Source organism: Myotis daubentonii, chromosome 6 (genome assembly GCF_963259705.1).
Source record: "Myotis daubentonii chromosome 6, mMyoDau2.1, whole genome shotgun sequence".
Taxonomy (NCBI): domain Eukaryota; kingdom Metazoa; phylum Chordata; class Mammalia; order Chiroptera; family Vespertilionidae; genus Myotis; species Myotis daubentonii.
In genome coordinates this window covers 101,916,063-101,930,662 of record NC_081845.1, presented here as the reverse complement: position 1 = coordinate 101,930,662, position 14,600 = coordinate 101,916,063, and the positions used below count along the sequence as shown (strand labels likewise).

The following is a 14,600-nucleotide window of genomic DNA, read 5'->3' as shown; positions in this document are numbered from 1 at the left end:
TGTTAGGCATTCAGTAGCTGTCTTGGTTGTTAGACCAACAAATCACCCTTATTTTACTTCATAAAAGCCCTAAAGTGCAGGAGCAGTGGTGCTGCAACTCTACTTCACACTTGTGTTAGGAAACTTAGTTTTTATCAGAAATAAGAGGAAGAAGGGCTGCAGGCAATAGCAGCTCTCTCCACACTTCCTTCAAAACTAATACAGGCCCCCTGCGCGCAGCCGCGGGTGGGAGGCGAGGACTCTGCTAGCACGCGTGCGCGCTCCTTTGGTGCAGGTGGTCTGTGAGCAGAAGTGGGAGGTGGCAGGCCTAGGTCTCTGGCCTTGTCGACTGACTGAATCCGCAGGACGCCTCCAGCCATGAACCGGTTTGGTACTCGGCTAGTGGGAGCCACGACCATCCCGCTGCCGCCGCCGAAACCCCACAGTAATGAAAACCTCGACAAAATTGTTATGTCTCTGGACAATATCATCAAATTGAATCGAAAGGAAGGAAAGAAGCAGAATTTTCCACGACTAAATAGAAGACTCCAGCAAAGTGGTGCCCGACAATTCAGGATGAGAGTACGATGGGGAATCCAACAGAGTTCCGGTTTTGGTAAGAATAATCTGAGCCGTGGAGGAAGAATGATGCCTGGGAAGAGACGTCATTATGGAGTTATCACTGGCCTTGCAACTAGGAAAACAATGAATTCGAAAAGGAATTAGTCCTACGAATCGACCGCCTCTAAGTGACAAGAATACAGAGAGATATTTTCCAGCGTTAAAAAGGAAGGCAAACCTTCTGAGACAAAATGAAGTGCAGAGAAAACCAGTTGCAGTTCTTAAGAGACCTAACCAGCTAAATAGAAAAAATAACATCCCAACCAATTATACCAGGAGTGAAAATAAATTAAGTCATCAGAAAGACACTCGTCAGGCAACTTTTCTTTTCAGAAGAGGCCTGAAGGTTCAGGCCCTGTTGAACACAGAACAACTGCTAGATGATGTAGTAGCAAAGAGAACTCATCAATGGCGGACTTCCACCACAAATGGAGGAATTTTAACTGTATCCATTGATAACCCTGGAGCAGTGCAGTGCCCAGTAACTCAGAAACCACAATTAACTCATACTGCTGTACCTTCATTCTTGGCAAAACGGGAGCAATCTGATGTAAAGAAAGTCCCTAAAGGTGTTCCCCTGCAATTTGATATAAATAATGTGGGAAAACAGACAGGGATGACTTTGAATGAGCGATTTGGAATCCTGAAGGAACAAAGAGCCACTCTCACATTCAACAAAGGAGGAAGCCGCTTTGTAACCATGGGGTAGAACCCATGTTAAAGGGACTTTTGAGTGATGACTCTGTTAAAAAAGTTGAATTACTTGAAGAGTTTATCACAGAAATTCAAGAAACATTATTTAAAAATATTCACAAGGCTAAATACTCTTTTTATTTTTGAAGTTTTGTTTTTTTTTTAACATGTATAAATAATGCCCTGAAAGAATAACAGGGAATATGCCTACCTGTTGTTACAGATTTCTTGGTTGAGCCAGATGGAACAATTCTCTAGTTGACTTTTTGGTTCCTCATACAGCAGAAAGACAGAAAGACAAAAGTTATTTTTATGATAGTGGTATTTAGGATCTCATCTCCTTTGCCCACTTTTTGTACTTTGCCATGGTAAATCTTGGTCTTCAGAAATATGAATAGGTCCTTTTGTTGCTGTCCCTTATCCTTTAATAGTGTTGATATAATAAGTGCAGTTGACTTCCTTCATTAGAGATATTTAAAAACTTAGAATTCTACTTTTGGGTTTTAAGATTTATGGGAAGATCTGGAACTTGGTTCATTTTTCAGATAGTGTTAGGCTAATGCTCCAGAGTTATAAATCTTTAAAGTTGAAATTTTAACAAGAAAGGTGACTCTAGCATAAGTCTCAGTTTAAGATGTTGCTCTTTGGAGGCAATAAATGCATGTTTACAAATATGCCTAATAGAGCCTTGGAGGAGAAAGTCCAATGTAAAAATCTGACAATTTTTGTAAGTAAATGAAGAAAGCATGAGAGGAAGTAGCAGGTTGAAGGCAGGTTACTGAGGTGAAAAACTTTAAAACCCAGGTCATAGGTATACTGTTTGGATTTAGTGTAGTCTTGAGTCTAGTGTTCACAAAGAATTTTTCAAGTGATATTTAGAAACATTATCATTATTAAAGTGGATTGAGTTCCTTAGATATTTTGATGATAAAATTAAAAGCTAGAAAGTCCTATACTCTTCTTATTCAAAAAGTTAAATTTTATAGGCTTAAAACTTGCTAAATTAAACAGTATACAGCCCCCAAAACAAAAATATACTTGTATATGTCACAAAGAAAAAAATGCAAAATGATAATATAGTTGTAACCTTGTTTTTATACCTTTCACTCTGAGTTGTATAAAATTGAGGCATTTATGGTGAGAAGAATATTATTTCCCCCCACACTCTGGAGGGAGGGATAGGAGGAGTTAGTCAGTTGTGCCAAGCTAGTGCTAAGAGTCCTCAGATTGTTGTATACTACAAGCTACAGTATAAAGCCAAAATGCAGCAAAATATCCAGTTATAAATTTAGTCATTTTGAAGCTTAATCTTTTGGTTTGATATAATATTAAAGCTTCTAAGTAGGTTTTAGATTCCTTCCCTAGAATGTATTGTTAGTGTTGATTTTCCCTGTTTAAAAACAAAACGTTAAGTTATGGCTCCTGCCTGACTTGCATTGTATACTAGACTTCATTATTGTCTCCCATGCTCCTTGGGTTACTTAGTTTATGCTAGCCATGAAAAGCTCTCAGAAACAGTTTCATGCTTCTACCAAAGAATTAAATCTGATCTTTAATATCTGGTTTTTGCCAGTAAGTCTACTGATAAGGGATTATTGGAAGCCAGTTACACAATTTGAAAATAAATTTTAGTCTCTCCTTAGGCCAATGCTTCACTCATTACAAAAACATTTTTGCAAGTATAAATGCTTAGATTTTATTCATTAACAATACATTTTAGACTGGTTTAGAATTACCAGTATATTTTAAAACCAAGGATAAACAACTGAGCAGTTTGCTTTCTTTAGAACAGTTTGTGAAAATATGGAATAAAGATGTTTTCGTTTTCTTGTTATTTAAAAAAAAAAAAACTAATACAGAATAAGAGCACATGGGACTACACTATGAAAATAACTTGAGGAAAGACAATCCCAAACCTGACAGTTATTTTAAAAACATCAAATGTGGCTATATTAGACCTCTAAACCCAGTAGGAACACAGACAACATTCGGGAACTCAGAAGCATTCTATTTCTACAAGGCATTATGGCCAAAAAGCCAAGGGCTGCTCGCCAATACCGCACAACCTTTAGTCCAGAACACCTGAGAATAACTGAAAGATACATTTTAAAAGACCATGTAACCACATTTTTTTAATCCTCACCCGAGGATATTTTTCCAGTGATTTTTGGAGAGAGTAAAAGGGAAGGAGAGAGACACACAGATAGAGGAACATCTATGTGAGAGAGACATCAATTGGTTGCCTCCTGCATGTGCCCTGGTTCAAACCTGCAACCCAGGCACGTGCCTTTGACTGGAATCCAACCCAGGATCCTTCAGTTCATGAGCTGATGCTCTATCCACTGAGACAAACAGGCTAGGCTAGAAAACCTACCTTTCATCACTGCCCACAGTGTCTGTCCTCTGAATCTCCTGAGCCAAATGTCAGTATGAAGGACAATCATCGGCGCCTTTGGAGGAAGAAGAATCAGCTAGTTTTCCTTGGATCCTAGCCTCTCCTGGTTAGCTTAGCACCATGAAAGCCCAGCTACCATCAATACCATTAAAAATTCCTGGTCCCCAATAACCATCATTATTTCTTACACACAAAAAAGAAACATTTTTGAGTATAACATCAGCAAGTTTGGTGGACTAGGAGGTCCCAGCACTTGTACTTCCAGGAAAACAATGATTACCAGTACTTGCTGATGAAAATAGCTCAGAGAGCTCTGGAGTGCAATGCAGGAGCTACTGCTATCCAGTGGAACACAAATATCAAAGATGGCCACATAGGAAATCATAGGCAATATTTCCCTGTGTCAGCCCACCCCCCAGTCCCATATGGCTTGTGATCAGCAGGGATCCCCTCAGCTGAAACCTCCCATTTTGGAAGAAAATGACTGAAGACCCTAGCTAATTTCACCATCAACAACCCAAGCAGGCCTCCTGGCTGTTAGGAACCCCAAAGCTATTGCCACTAAAGACTCCCTCAGTCTTTCCCTATGCTAATGTCAGCTGATGAACCTGCCCAGAATTTATGCCACTGAACCACCCAGAGAAGGAGCCCATGCGCATACCCCTTACCACGGTTGCCCTCAATGGTTAGATATGAGTAAAATGAACATTGATTGGGTTCAAGCAAAGATTTGAATACAGTACTACTCTAGGTTGTGTGGGTCAAAAGGTTCCCCAACTGATCCCCCAAATAAGTCTGCTCTATCCTTGTTCAAAAATTATAATGAGAAATCTAACCTGCAATTGCTTTGAGCAAAGATGAAGGCTGACAAAAAAAAACCCACAGTCCCTTGACTCAACCCTTCCCTGGGGACCCTAAGCCTTTGCACCAGAGTAGGTAAAATGTTCAGGAGCTAGAGAAGTTTCTGGACTCCTTGACATGGGAGCCTCACAGACTGTGGTACCAAAACCCATTTGTGAAGCCCTGGTTTGGGCCAGAATTAGATTGAGAGAACATCAAGGTTGCTCTCCCAACAAAAGGTTTGATGGGATTATGAATGTGGGGATGTTTAAGCAGGCTTATGAAAATAATTTGTGTCTTTTTTACCTGAATGTTTCATGGGAATGGATATTCTGTTGGTCAGAAGAATGCTTACCCTACCAAGTGCTGTAAAACCAAAAATTGTTAATAAAGTCAGAATGGAGGCTGTGGGGGAAAAAATCATCAGAAAGCTAATGTACAGCAAGCCTCCGCTATGACCACGAGTAGGCACAGAGAAACATGGAGGAAAGAAAACAGATAGAGCCCAAGGTTGATATCAAACCAGCACCAGAAAGTGCAATCCACCTCAGTGTGACATACCTAAGTGGTCTGGCTGCTCAGAGCACAGGCCACAGTGCACATGATGTGAAGGGTCCTTCTTTAAAAAGGGCTACTTTCCAAAGGGCAAGATGGCAAAGAGGAAGGAGGGGCACTGTTTGGCAACTGGTCATTTTTTTCATTCATCACATCAAACTAAGGCATCCATTTCACAGAGAAGCTGCAAGCATGAGCCATGGCATGGAATGTGCTGATGGCATCTGATGCTCCATCTCGAGTCAGCTGATGGCTCAGTGAATTTGATGCTTCAAACACGACTTTGGCTGGCCTTCTCAGAGGCAATGCTCTAAGGATGGGATGCCATACTCCAGGATTAAGGGTGAATTTTTCATTCCAGTACTTGTATATGGCACTGTGACACTAATCAGAAGAATGCCTGTAACCAAGGGGCACATGCAGGAGTAGCTCCACTTGTCATCACTCCCCAAAGCCACATGAGGAACGTGTCCTTTCCATTCATGCACCTGTAGGGACCAGGAGCTCTCCTCCTGCAGAGCCCAGGTGAATACTCCTCCCAGGAGACATTTGTGGTTCCTTATATCTAGGAACCAGTAGTCAAGAAGAGTCACAATCTTGTCATAGGAATTTGATCAGCAAGAAAATGTAGGGCTATTGCTCTTGCTTCAACTGTGTGGACGGCACAGATCCAGGGATGGCCCTTCTTCCAGCCTCCAACTACCCTCCAACCTCTTTTCCAGTCACCACCTTCAGAAACGCCACAGCTATCCTCAACCTCTGAGACCAGCCAATACTGTTTTTCTCCTTAGCTTCTTATTGTGGAACAACCATGAGAACCCAAATTCTCCAGAATTATTCCACCAAGGTGGAGGCTGCTGTCAACTGCCTAGTCAACCTGCATCTGTGGGTCTCCTACCTGTCTCTGGGCTTCTATTTAGGCCTCAACTATGTGGCTCTGGAGGGTGTTGGCCAGCTCTTCCTCGAGTTGGCTGAGGAAAAGTACAAGGAAACCAGGTGTCTTTTAAGATGCAAAATCAGCAGGCGGCCACATCCTCCTCCAGGACAGGCAGAAGCCCTCCTAAGAGGAGTGTGGTAAAACCCAAGATGCCATAGAAGCCACTGTAGTCCTAGGGAAGAACCTGACCCTTGGATCTGCATGCCCTGGTTCTCCCCACATAGACCCTCAGCTCTGTGACTTCCTGGAGAGCCACTTCCTGGGTGAGCAGGTGAAACTCCTCAAGAAGATGAGGGTGACATCTGATCCACCTCTGCAGGCTAGCCGGCCCCCAGGGCAGAAAGCTCCCATGTCCAGATGTCCCAAACACTGTGGGTCCCCTTTTCCCCTTGTCCTTCTGGCATGGACAAGGATTTCAGGGATCACTATGCCCTAACTTATGCCCTGATAGAAACATCTGGTTGGCAGACCATACCTGCAGGTTTGAGAATGTGTCAACACAGTGGCCAATGTTGGAAATTGGGCCGGGGGGGAGGGGGAGTGTTTTTGTACAACTAACTGTACTTTTCTAAGATTGAGAATTCAAGTCTCCATCAATTTCCTGAGTGTTGTCACAAGCTATTCAAGGACGGCTATTAGCAACGAGGTGGTTATGGTTCAGGGTAGTCAGTTGGTGCCACTTCTTGGGATGCATGTCACAGTGGCATCAATAGGACACATGTGTTTCCCACTCAGCATCTGCTCAGCTGGCCCACTCACTGGGCAGGGGCAGGGGCATGGGCAGGGGCAGGGGCTCTGGGATGGGCACCTTGCTCATCAGCATGATCTATGAAGAGTATCCCAACTGCATCATGACCCACAATGTGGTTATTTTCACCCAAAGTGTTCGACACTGTGGTTGAGCCCTACAGCACCACCCTCTCTGTCCCCCAGTTGGTGGAGAATATGAGTATTTGTGGTGCCTTCTGGCACCACCTGCTGGCCGTGGGGCATCACAGCAGCAGATTGTGGAAGTTGAACATTTGGGTCCTGGCACCCTGACCATCCGACCTCAATTTCTACAGCTGAACAGATCCTTCCAGGAAAGGCATACAGACCTCCCCCCATTTGCAGGGAAAAGGGGAACTAAAGTTGAGTTGTGAGAACGAGGCAGTGTGGCCACACAAGGGCAGCACGAGGAGGCAGACTGTGGCTGCTCATGATGTAAGGGGCATACTTCACGTACCTCCATCATAGCTGGGGCGCCTCTGTCCTGGCTGGTGAAGGAGATACTACAGAGGAGCAGCCTTGTGGAACTAAATCACCTACAATAAGGGGCCAGGGAGGCCGATGCTCCAGGGTGGAGCCTCACGCTCCTGATCTGCCCTCAGGCTCAGGCTCACGGAGAAGGCCCTGGAAGGCAGCCAGCACTGCCTGGCTGAGCAGGTTTCTCTGGGTAAATTCCATGCTCAGAGGTCACTGAATCTCAGTGGGGTCAACCTATGGAAGCTCTGCACACTGGGCCACCTGGACAGCAGCTCTCTGCTCACCTCCCGTGCCCTCGGGCATCTTAGCGCGTCTGAGTTTTCCCACTGAGCGTGGCCTCAGCAAGAGGCCGGCCAAAGATACCAGGAGACTGGGGCCAGAGCAAGTGAGCAGCTGAGCTCCTCTCTGGGCCACACGCACCACCGGTGTGGTGTCCCGGCTTCCCTGCCCCACCCGGAGCCTCTTCAGAGCCCAGGAAAGAAGCCTGTCAGACTCTGATGTCTGCTCAGACTGAGGGTACAGACAAGTGGCTTCATGAATGGAGATGGGCCGCTTCAAAACCAGCTGGGCCTGTGCTCACCCCAGCTCTTCCGTTATAGGTCCCGTCCTTTACCTCCCCACCCCTCCAAGTGACCCAACTTCCCTCGAACGATAAAACCGCTGCCTGTGCAGTCAGTCTCCAGCACTAGGCCCCTAGCGGTAGCTATGAACAAGGACTGGGTCACCAGACAGCACTGGGCTAATCCGGAACTGAGCAAATAACACAGACAATGCCTGATAAGACCAAGCCTACCTCAGTTCTATGAGTCGCATGTGCATAGATGACTTAGAGAAGCAGCTGGCTATCAAGAATTGCTGCTTCACTTGGATGGCTACTATGTAGCACGTCAAAGTAACTTGGGTCTCAGGAGTGATTTCATGGACCATGTCTATGTTTTTACAGCCCAGATATTCCCGTACCTCTCCAGCTAACTTCCCAGCACGGATGTTTAAGTACTATCCCAGCACGGAAGTTTAGGCACTGTTAGCTCAGCCAACTCCCATTACACTAAGCCTAACTCAACTCATTAGGGTGCTAACCAGCTAGTCACAGAGGGAACTGGTTGATTCCCTATGCAGGCAGAGCTTTAGGGGAAGTAACCTGGGGACTCCAAGTCCTCTTCAGCTTTAACTAGGGTTCAAGGCAGTTCTTTCTGCCCAGTTGGGAGGACCCACGCTCCCACGGCTGTAACCCTGCTGTGGCCGGCACTGCACCATCCCCCAGTTTGGGGAATCCCTCGGTAGGTCACAGACATACCAGCTTCCTGAGAACTAAGCTACAGCCAAGGTATTTAGGGTTTCCATGGGACAGGCATGCCCAGAATGAGACTCCAACATTGCTGAAAACTAAAACCAGATGCCAGCTGTTTCCAAAGGCACATCAGTGGTGCTGCCTGATCCATTCATGTTGGTAGCAGCGGCTGGGCTCACTCGCCCCCACCCGCATCTCTGCCATCTCTCTTCGGACTATCGACTTGAGAATGAACATCACACACAGCTCCAGGTGCCTGCAGACAGAGGCCCTTCCTGTGCAGTCCCAGCATGCCCTGGTAGGGCCTGGAGCCCAGCCCATCAGGGACAAGGGGCCTGGGCTCCTCAGGGCCCAGATGCCAGCTGGAGGCACCGGGCAGAACAGGCCCTGGCCTCTGTGACTGCTCCTGGTCGGGAGAGTATTTCGTGCCAGCGGGACTGAGGAATTGTGCCCAGAGACCCGAGGGCACCACCAGAGCCAAGCAGCCCCCAAACACAACAAAAATGTTCCAGTGGCTAAAGGCATTTGAAGCCAGACCTGGAGGTGGGGTGGGGAGTGTCAGGGTCACTGAAGGAGGAATGCACAAGGTCCAAAGGGGTAAGGAATTACAAGTTTATGATTACATCTGCCAGCAGAAGGGCCGAGACCAAGATGGCATCAGCGGGGCCAAGGAGGGGGAGCAGGGTATTTATGTCCATTGTAAGTAAGGGTCAGTCAGAGAAACCAGTCGGACCAGGTACAGGTGGGGCCAGGTGTAGGCGGCCGCCTGGAAACGGTGAGGCAGTTAATCATGCCACCTACAAAGAGAATAACAGGACAATTGTCGGGAGGGCCGAGAGTCCTAAGCAGAGCATAAGGGAGCGTAAGAATGTGTCTCCCCTTTGGGGAGTCTTTGGTGGGACACCTGCCTGTACTCTCGCTTTGTGCCCTGGTTGGGGTTTTCCCAAGAGCAGGTGCCCAGAAGGCATGGCAGACCTACAGGACAAGTGCCTCTGCCACAGCGGATGTCCGCCAACTGCAATGTATGTAGGTGTCCTTCCCTCCGTGGGGCTCGGGGCCAGGACTGGGGCTCCAGATGGGAGGGTGACGGAGGTAAGACAGGCAAGCCCCTCCGACTTATGGGTTGAGTTGTGTCCCCCACAATGGCACAGTCAAGTCCCAGTACACAAGACCTCAGAGTGGGGCCTTATGCAGAAACAGGGCTACTGCCAGTGTAATTAGTTAAAAAGAGGTTGTGCTGGAGTATGGTGGGCTTATTCCAACATGTCTGATGTTGTTTAAAAGGGGGGCGGGGAGTTTGGTTCACAGACCCACTCAGGGAGAACATCATGTGAACATGGACCGAGATTGGGGTGATGCCCCAGGAGCTGGGGACATGGAGCCCACTCTTCCTCGCAGCCTGCAGAAGGCGCCAACATGGCTGGGGCCTTGACCCGATGGCCAGCCTCCACCGGAGACGGTCTGTCGTTCCGGCCCCTCCGCTGTGGTACTCAGTTACCACAGCTCCAGCAAAGACATCTTTCCAGCCATGCGCAGGTCTGGGCAACAACAGGCTCCACTTACAGGGAAACATGTATTTAGGAATCTGTTTTGTTCATTTGTTATTTGCAACAACATAGGTGGGTCCGGAGGCTGTTATGCTAAATGGAATAAATCAGGTGGAAAAGGACAAAAACTGTCCAATTTCACTCACTGGAGCTCTTTGTGCACAATGAAAAGAGGGGCAGAAGGTGGCAGTGACTGTGCCAGACCCTTGCCGCTCAGTGGGGAAAGGTGGCGAGGGGGGCAGCATAGAACACGGGCCAAGGGCCAAGTCTCTGAGGCCCAGTTTGCAGGTGACAGCAGTTAACTCTGACCCGGACCTGAGGGGGATCAGATAGAGCAGACTTAGCTGATGATGACTTGATGGTTTAAACCAACAGGTCAGAAACTTAAGGATGTGATTCCCTGGAACTGTTCAAACTAGCCCGAGGCTATGCAGTGGTAGCGTTCTCCTCCTGGAGGTCCTGTCCCTGAAGACAACCTCGAGTGGGAACGGAACTCGGGCACAAGGTCTACAGCTTGCAGGGAGCTGAAGACCCTCACAGCACTGGTTACACCTGCCACGCAGTCACCTCTTTACAAAGCACAGCGCCCCATCGTGGGACCTTGTTAAATACCATGTGTTTCCAATTGAGCAGCCCAAGGAGCCCAGGGTTGGAGATAGCTCACTTGTTGTTCTCACATTGGAAGAATTTACACATCAGAGGTTAATGCTTTTGTATAGGTTTATTTTTTTATACTTTTATTGATTTGAGAGGGAGGGAGAGATAAAAACATCAATGAGAGAATCATTGATTGCTTGCTTCCTGCATGCCCCAAACTGGGGATCAAGCCCCCAACCTAGGCATATGCCTTTGTTGTGCCCAGATTTCAAGATTCCCAAGAACCCACAGGGAGCCAGCGAGTCCGATGCAAAAGCAAAGAGTCCTTCATTTCAAACTAGTTCGGCTCCCCGACCACACTCACCGATACAATGGTAAGCCCAGTGGCCGAGAGGGAAAACTCTGTGTGGAGAGAGGTTTTATAGGGGGTTGGGGTAAGGGGAGGAGAAAGGACTGTGGGCCCTGCCGATTGGCCAGGCGCAAGTCGGTGTCTTGTTACACAGGATGTGGTCATATCTATGGCGACTTCCCTTGATTGTCATTGGTTAATTTAAAGAAGTCCTGGGTGTGGCTAGCAGAGGCTTGGCTTCCGGAAAGAAGCCTTGCTGAGCACATGGCCAAGGTAAAATGGAGGGCATGCATAGCCCTTACCCTGGGGCAAGGTGGAGGGTGTAGCCCTTACCCTGGGGCAAGGTGGAGGGCATAGTCCTCGCCCTTTCACTTTGACTGGGAATCTGAATCAAGACCTCCCGGTTCATAGGTCAATACTCAACCATGGAGCCAGGTCAGCTGGGCTCTTTGTATAGGTTTATATAGTCAGGCCAGGGTTTTATTAATCCTCTGACAAAAGCATGGAGAACAAAAGCAATAGAGAGCTCTTGGGGTGATAGCCCAGTCCTAAATAGTCTGTCTCCTTTCTAGTAGGAAAGCCCAAAGCCCCACCCCAGCTTTTCAGGATCAGCAGGCAGTACCTTGGAGTTAAGTTAGCCCCATGAAACTTCACACCACCCCCCCTCCATAGCTGAGTGGACTAGGAGTGGAACCTTGATCCAACCTGGGACAGTTTCTGGGAAAGGAAGTGTGGATGAAAGGGGCCACACGCTGACCTGACAAGCTCAGGGAAGGCCTGCATGGCAGCCTAGCAGCCTCAGAGACCTAAAATAACCACAAAGGATGGTCTGAAATTAAACTTTAACTAAAAGCAGTTATGGTGGGCAGTTATGTCCTAAGCCAGTATCTTCACTGACAAGATCAACTTTGATCCTTACTGAGCCCATTTGCCTTTTTGCCTCTAAGATAACATTCCCTTGAAATGTCTGGGTAACTTGTAACTTCCCTTTTTCTGGAGCCCCTGGGGCACAACCAAATGTTCTGGGCGCCAGGAGAGATACTACAAATTCCTTCATTATCATGTTAATTGATCCTACACCCACCTAAGTATGTGTCCATCATTTTACTTTTTATCCTATCACAGAGTTTTCCCCGCTTCACTTAATCCACCTCCTTAAATCTGTCACCAATGAATTTCATGTTTAAATATGGATGTAACCCTGCCATTCTCCGGAGCACTATCTCAATTCGTTGAGGTTCTGCTTCCCGGCATATGTTGACAGTGTGGCTCAAATAAACTCACAAAAATTCTTTACAGGTTTCAATTTACGTTAACAGAAGTGAGGGGACACTCCTGGTGAAAGCTAGAGGTGATGGGTATGAGGTGGGTGTAAGGAAGTAGAGGTGGAGGGGATCTATTCCAGGGACACTTTGCAGGTAGTCCTTGAGTGTGGCTTATCTAAGCTTGTTTACAAACTACAGGGTAAGACCCAGGAGAGAGACAAAGACTCCTAGAGGAGGAAGGGCTCTGTCCCTCCAGGACATGGAGTAGTCCAGACGGAGCTGCTCGAGGGAGCAGCTCACCTGCCATGCTTCCTGCTGCTCCTGGCAGAGCCCTTTGCCAGACACACAAACCAACAGGAAGGAGGAAGTCAAACCAACAGGAAGCCTGGACATGAAAATGTGAGGGTTGCAAGTGAGCAAGTAGGTTTAAGTTCAGAACTCCTGTCCCATCCCTCCTTACTCTCTGTTCCTCCCCGAAGCTTCTGAGAGCAGTATTGGAAGCCCATCCACCCTGGCTGCTTGAGGCAGTCTCTGCAGGGATGTTTCAAGGGACCTTGAAATGGAGATGAGAAACGCCCTAGCCTTTGGAATGGAATGGATGGGGTTAAGATCAAATAGGATAAATGCAGATGTAAGAGGACAATAGGGGGAGGAACCTGGCTAGGAGAAGAAAGGTTGTTTCCCCAGGTGAGGACCAAATAGTATAAATACAAAAGTAAGAGGACAATAAAAAGGAAGAATCTGGCTATGATGATCGCCTAAACACTGACTCCATGTCATTCCTTCTCCGCCGACTCCATCCACACCTTTGGGAACCCCTGGAACAGGATTCCCCTAGGTAAGCCCCCTATACTCGGGACGGATAGGACTCCACCGTAGGGTGCTGCAGACCCCCATATAGAGGATAAGTAGGGTAAGTGGGTGGATAGTACAGAACTTAGATTGAGAAGATGTGCCATACTGAGTCTAGAAGAAAGAAGACTCTGTATTGATCTTTTAACACATGTGCTTGCTAGCAGAGGAGTTAAGGTTATGCCCAGTCAGACGGAATGTTTTATACAACAAGTGTGTCCATGCTTTTCTGAGGAAGGAAAGGTGCCTTAAGAGGAGCAGAAAGAAAAGAAAAAATGGGAGGAATGGCCTTCATGGCCCCCTCCATGTCCTAATCTTGAAATGTTTAATTCTCCGTGAATAGAATCACCTGTGTAAAAAAGGCCAAATTATAAAGAAATTGGAATATTAAAAGGTACTCTTTTAAATCAGTCTGAAAAAAAGAGTGCATGGTCACCTCAATGTGGTTTCTTGTTCAAATTAATATCTTAATTTGTGTTTGGAATCTAAAATCTGTAATAAGAAATGAAAACCCACTGCGGAATCCGCCTCTGGTGTGGAGAGATTCAAAGGTGGCAAGAGAGGGCAGAGCTGTAAGCTATCCTACAATGAGATTACTTAATGTTTTATTTAAAAATTACCGGAGAACATCTTATGACAACCAAACTTTGGCTAAGATTACCTTGGGTGCCAGCCATGACTTTAGAAAGCGAAATAGGAAAAAATTTAAAATGTCTTTTTCTATTAAGCATGACTTTGGGAAAAATACGCTATCTGAGTCATTTGCTGAAACTTCCCCCAATGCAGGATGTGGGGGAAGGGAAGAAAGAAGCTTATGTGGCCATCCAGTGTGGACGCCCCCTCCCCAAATATTCTAATTTAAAGTCCTTCTTGTAATTGAAACGTTTTACAAAATTTAGAAATGCATCAGGGATTTCTGTGCACATGTAAAGGGAAAAGGCCAGTTTAAAAATGAGTGCGCATAGTTTTGAGCTGAACTTGACCTTTTGCTGTGTACAGAATAAAAACCTGAGACTGTTTTGGCCTTAAAAATGGCGCCAATGAACCTGAGAAAGAAATACAGGCTGGTTTCCCAAGGCGATTTAAAGTAGCTCTTTTGAAATTTCCCGCCCTGAGGCAAGTACCACCAGGAAGTTGATAGAACATGTGAATAGTGATGGGTCTGCTTCTTGACTTCCCCAGTAGGAAAATTGTGACCATTTTGAAATTTAGCAGCTATGCCAGGCTTATTGGCTGGAAACTTAAAACTTTTAAGTTCAAATCATCTAAAAGTATTGAGATTTATAATACTGAAATGTTGATCTGAGTGTGCTTAGTATAAAGTCTAGATGATAGAAGTTAATCTATTAATTTAAAATGCCTTATATTTTATTTGAAATGTATCCTTAAATGTAAAAGTATTGATTTGAAAAATGCTAAGTATTTAATTTTCTA

At 46.3% G+C, this 14,600-nt stretch overlaps 1 pseudogene; it reads left to right on the top strand.

Annotated features, from left to right (window-relative positions):
- Positions 1 to 289: 289 nt before the first annotated feature.
- Positions 290 to 3,117, top strand: LOC132237571 (UAP56-interacting factor-like; annotated as a pseudogene).
- Positions 3,118 to 14,600: the final 11,483 nt, after the last annotated feature.